Source organism: Pecten maximus, chromosome 9, assembly GCF_902652985.1.
Source record: "Pecten maximus chromosome 9, xPecMax1.1, whole genome shotgun sequence".
Lineage (NCBI taxonomy): Eukaryota > Metazoa > Mollusca > Bivalvia > Pectinida > Pectinidae > Pecten > Pecten maximus.
In genome coordinates, this window is record NC_047023.1 from 38118168 (window position 1) to 38124517 (window position 6350).

The 6350-nt window shown below is 38.2% G+C and overlaps 1 pseudogene; it reads left to right on the forward strand.

Moving 5' to 3' along the window:
• Nucleotides 1-708: 708 nt before the first annotated feature.
• On the forward strand, nucleotides 709-6034 carry LOC117335208 (annotated as a pseudogene).
• Nucleotides 6035-6350: the final 316 nt, after the last annotated feature.

Below are 6350 nucleotides of genomic sequence, written 5' to 3' on the forward strand. Positions count from 1 at the left end.
ACAGGTAAATGTGCTCTATAGACGTGAACCATAACAATGACAGGTTTTAAATAGTACGCTAATCCATTGACTGCTATTTAGCGACCTGTCAAACCTGACCCCGTTAGTCGCTACAGAATAAAGAGAGATCTGATTTTTAATTAGCAAAGACCTTATGTTCTTGTTCATTAAGAGATTGACGTGTTTGATGCCCGTTAGAATGCAGTTAGTTATTTTATTATTTATTATTTTTAGTTATTTTTGCTCCGGTTTTCATTTTTAAAACACGACATTAGTAGAATTTGACTTTCATACAGTTTAGAACTGCTGTTGACGAAGTTGCGTAAAACGTTTGTCCTTTCAAAGCTCATAATCCCATTGTCCTTGTTATTTTATGACAGGTCTACTTGTAAATATTAAGATCACCGCTTTCATTTATCGGTAGTCTGGCTGTTGTTCTCATCTAAATTCTCATGACATCGGTGCATTATATATAAGCGACACTTTCATAAAACATATTGCAGTACAATCGACATCGAGCGTTTTTTAACGTGTTTACGGTGTGTTTGCCCATATTAGATATTCATGACACCACACTGAGGATTATAAAGACGATTACAACGGTGTCAACTCTGGGTTATCGTACAATCTCTCGATCCACGAGTAGCTTGTACAATGACCTGTGGGATTGTTTATCGTAGCGTAGCTTGTTATCTGTGACTGATGACATCAAGGGTGACACCATTTACCAACGGCTGTCAGACAGGAGTTGTTAGGGATGGTAAGCGGTCGGGAATTCATACATCTATGATATTATATTGATGCCTTTTTGCTTATTGGAATATAGATAATGCAATTTCTGGGCTAGAGTCGAAGTTCCTATCAAATCCGGTATTCGGTTTATTAATCCTACTGTGCAAATCGTAACTGTTCGTGTTTCGAAAGATATACATACAGTATATGTATTTGTGCTTTTGTATGAATGCATATGCGCGTTGATAAGACAGTTGAACTTTCAGTATAAGCTATAAGTATAATACTATAATTAGAACCATATCAATAACATAGTTTGCCTTGATCAACGGTCAGTCTGAATAAATACAGGCTCATGATCATTCAAACGCTCTTCAGAGGACAGGTAATAAATATATAATCGTGTAGTCAGTATAAATGTGACAAGCAATGTAAACGTGGTTATTTTCGCGGGGAAGGGGGGGGGGGGGGGGGGGGGGGGGGGGGGGGGGGGGTCAATTTCGCGATTTCGATATGTAAATTTTACGCGTGGCGGTAATTTTCGCGATCGATCCAACTTCGTTTGTAATTTGAGATAACGCAAATTGATATCAAAATGATAGGCATGCAGGAAATTTTCGCGACCAAAAGGACTACGCGTAATAAGCGTAAATTTCCGCCTCGCGTAAATTTCCACATTTACAGTACGTGGGAATTACCATGGAAATAACAAGAGGGTCAAACAAGAACAAAGGGTACACCAAAACTAAGGTCAAACAGGAACAAAGGGTACACCAAAACTAAGGTCAAACAAGAACAAAGGGTACACCAAAACTAAGGTCAAACAGGAGCAAATAGTACACCAAAACTAAGGTCAAACAGGAACAAAGGGTACACCAAAACTAAGGTCAAACAGGAACAAAGGGTACACCAAAACTAAGGTCAAACAGGAACAAAGGGTACACCAAACCTAAGGTCAAACAAGAACAAAGAGTACACCAAAACTAAGGTCAAACAAGAACAAAGGGTACACCAAAACTAAGGTCAAACAGGAACAAAGGGTACACCAAAACTAAGGTCAAACAAGAACAAAGAGTACACCAAAACTAAGGTCAAACGAACAAAGAGTACACCAAAACTAAGGTCAAACAAGAACAAAGGGTACACCAAAACTAAGGTCAAACATGAACAAAGAGTACACCAAAACTAAGGTCAAACAAGAACAAAGAGTACACCAAAACTAAGGTCAAACAAGAACAAAGGGTAAACCAAAACTAACGTCAAACAGGAACTAAGAGTACACCAAAACTAAGGTCACACAAAGAAGAACAAAGGGTACACCAAACCTAAGGTCAAACAAGAACAAAGGGTAAACCAAAACTAACGTCAAACAGGAACTAAGAGTACACCAAAACTAAGGTCAAACAGGAACTAAGAGTACACCAAAACTAAGGTCAAACAAGAACAAAGAGTACACCAAAACTAAGGTCAAACAGGAACAAAGGGTACACCAAAACTAAGGTCAAACAGGAACAAAGGGTACACCAAACCTAAGGTCAAACAAGAACAAAGAGTACACCAAAACTAAGGTCAAACAAGAACAAAGGGTACACCAAAACTAAGGTCAAACAGGAACAAAGAGTACACCAAAACTAAGGTCAAACAAGAACAAAGAGTACACAAAACTAGGTCAAACGAACAAAGAGTACACCAAAACTAAGGTCAAACAAGAACAAAGGGTACACCAAAACTAAGGTCAAACATGAACAAAGAGTACACCAAAACTAAGGTCAAACAAGAACAAAGAGTACACCAAAACTAAGGTCAAACAGGAACAAAGGGTACACCAAAACTAAGGTCAAACAGGAACTAAGAGTACACCAAAACTAAGGTCACACAAAGAAGAACAAAGGGTACACCAAACCTAAGGTCAAACAAGAACAAAGGTCAAACAGGAACTAAGAGTACACCAAAACTAAGGTCAAACAAGAACTAAGAGTACACCAAAACTAAGGTCAAACAAGAACAAAGAGTACACCAAAACTAAGGTCAAACAGGAACAAAGGGTACACCAAAACTAAGGTCAAACAAGAACAAAGAGTACACCAAAACTAAGGTCACACAAGAGCAAATAGTACACCAAAACTAAGGTCAAACATGAACAAAGAGTACACCAAAACTAAGGTCAAACAAGAACAAAGAGTACACCAAAACTAAGGTCAAACAAGAACAAAGAGTACACCAAAACTAAGGTCAAACAAGAACAAAGGGTAAACCAAAACTAACGTCAAACAGGAACTAAGAGTACACCAAAACTAAGGTCACACAAAGAAGAACAAAGGGCACACCAAAACTAAGGTCAAACAGGAACAAAGAGTACACCACAACTAAGGTCACACAAACAAGAACAAAGGGTACACCAAAACTAAGGTCACACAAAGAAGAACAAAGGGTACACCGTCCAAAACTAAGGTCACACAAACAAGAACAAAGGCCATATCAAAATTAAGGTTAAAACAACACAGCATCTGACACATCGACACGAAAACCAAACTTACAAAAAATGAAGTATAAGGCAAAACGACACGATACCAGGACAGCAAGCAAAGCCGTGTCCGTGTGTCCTACAGACATGATCGGCTGTACGTAAGACTGGCATTTTGGGCATGTATGTGGCCTCTTAGTGATACACACAGTGTATTTTCACAGGAAGAAACTTTATATAGTTCATTATTCAAAACATTAGATTTTGTGTGGGATCCTAGGACATTTTATAGGGGCGGTCAGGAGTTAACATATAGTCTATTTTTATATAAATGCTTTAAACATGAATAAACATTCCATTGAAAAGCATTGTCCACGCAAAACGAACAACACTATAATGTTCTGAAAAGAAGGACGTAGGGGGCCTAAATAATAATCTGACTGAAAAGATCCAAATAGGTGATATTCAGCCAAACATACACCACAGCATCATTTGTGACCTTTTCATCTCCCAGATTCCCTGTCAGATCAGATATATTGAGTATTGATATGCTCATTCCAACGGGGATTATCATTACAAAGTTTTGGCAAAATTGGAGATGCTGAATTTCGCTTTTTTTTTCTATTTTCAGATAGCAGGGCGACTGACAAGGATTGTGAGATTATGTCAATGTATCTACTCTTGTTTGAGGCTGACAGTGGTGCTCATTGCTTCAACATTCATTCCCGCCGTCAAAGCTCGAATGACTCTGTACATCGGCGAAGTTTTAAACGACACGCCCTTAAAAGAAGAAGATTACGCTGACTCTGTGTATAATTTACAGTTTTTGAAAACGATTTGGCGGTCGAGGTATTTAGATTGTTTTAAAGAGGCGGTTTTAGGAGGAAAGGCACCAAATGCCGAAGTCCTCGATTTGCGTTCGAACCAGGTAGTAAAGTTGTTGGATATTCAATCTCAGGATCGGCCTCTTGTTCTCAATTTCGGTAGTTGTACGTGACCACCATTTATAGCGAAGCTAGAGAGATTCAATTCATTGGTCACTCGCTTCGGTTCCTTCGCAGACTTTGCAGTCGTTTACATAGAAGAAGCACATCCAACTGACGGCTGGTTTTTCAACAACAATATTTCAATTAAAAAGCACCGGAAAATGGCAGACAGGATTAATGCGGCTAGGAAATTGGAGGAAATTGGTACAAATTGTCCAATCTTTGTTGATCAAATGTCTGATTCCGCTAACACACTGTATGGAGGTTTGTTTGAGAGACTATACGTGATCCATGACGGTGGTGTTGTGTATGCGGGGGAACGAGGACCTGGTGGCTACAATATTGAAGAACTGGCTGACTGGCTACAGAAGTTTGAAGAAAGGGTGTTATAAGATGGAACGCCATAACCCTGTAAAACGGTGTTATAATTGATAAATCATAATCGGTAACTGATCGAATTGGGTTTTTTGATGAACAGTTGTTTTCGTACCCTTCTACGTGGCGTTGTAACATGTTTATAACTTAATGGATGGCATAACGTTATCGTAGCCTACGGAGGAAGATAAAATCGTCCATTGTTTATTTCATTCATTTGTTTTAAGAATAAGTTTCACTTCTTAAATGCAAAGGATCTACAATAATTCCACTTAATTACGACTGTGAATCAGTACAAATCAAGGTATTTTTTAAATACGTTTACCTGAATGTATTCCCCTTGAGAGTCGCTTCCTTGAAACTTGACATTATTTATTTTACCGTTGATATCTTAGGTCCTATGATATTACTGAGTAGAATGTCTACATCCAACCATAGGCGTCTGCTTCTGGTTAGCAGTAATAGAAAAAAGTATCCCCTACTCATGCTATGATATTGTAGGGGTAGGGGACACTATTTTGTTCTATTAATATTAATATTAACCAGGCGCCTGTGATCCTACTATGATATTGTAGGAGTAGGGGACACTCTTTTGTTCTATTAATATTAATATTAACCAGGCGCCTGTGATCCTACTATGATATTGTAGGAGTAGGAGGCACTACCTTGTTCTATTAATATTAATATTAACCAGGCGCCTGTGATCCTACTATGATATTGTAGGAGTAGGAGGCACTACCTTGTTCTATTAATATAAATATTAACCAGGCGCCTGTGATCCTACTATGATATTGTAGGAGTAGGGGACACTATTTTGTTCTATTGATATTAACCAGGCGCCTGTGATCCTACTATGATATTGTAGGAGTAGGAGGCACTACCTTGTTCTATTAATATAAATATTAACCAGGCGCCTGTGATCCTACTATGATATTGTAGGGATAGGGGACACTATTTTGTTCTATTGATATTAACCAGGCGCCTGTGATCCTACTATGATATTGTAGGAGTAGGGGACACTATTTTGTTCTATTAATATTAATATTAACCAGGCGCCTGTGATCCTACTATGATATTGTAGGAGTAGGGGACACTATTTTGTTCTATTGATATTAACCAGGCGCCTGTGATCCTACTATGATATTGTAGGAGTAGGGGACACTATTTTGTTCTATTGATATAAATATTAACCAGGCGCCTGTGATCCTACTATGATATTGTAGGAGTAGGGGACACTATTTTGTTCTATTAATATTAATATTAACCAGGCGCCTGTGATCCTACTATGATATTGTAGGAGTAGGGGACACTATTTTGTTCTATTAATATTAATATTAACCAGGCGCCTGTGATCCCACTATGATATTGTAGGAGTAGGGGACACTATTTTGTTCTATTAATATTAATATTAACCAGGCGCCTGTGATCCCACTATGATATTGTAGGAGTAGGGGACACTATTTTGTTCTATTAATATTAATATAACCAGGGCGCCCCGTTATCCTACACTATGATATTGTAGGAGTAGGGGACACTATTTTGTTTCTATTAATATTATATTAACCAGGCGCCTGTGATCCTACTATGATATTGTAGGAGTAGGGACACTATTTTGTTCTATTAATATACTTAACCAGGCGCCTGTGATCCTACTATGATTTGTAGGAGTAGGGGACACTACCTTGTTCTATAATATTAATATACCAGGCGCCTGTGATCCTACTATGATATTGTAGGAGTAGGGGACACTACCTTGTTCATTAATTAATATTACCATATTATCCATATGATTT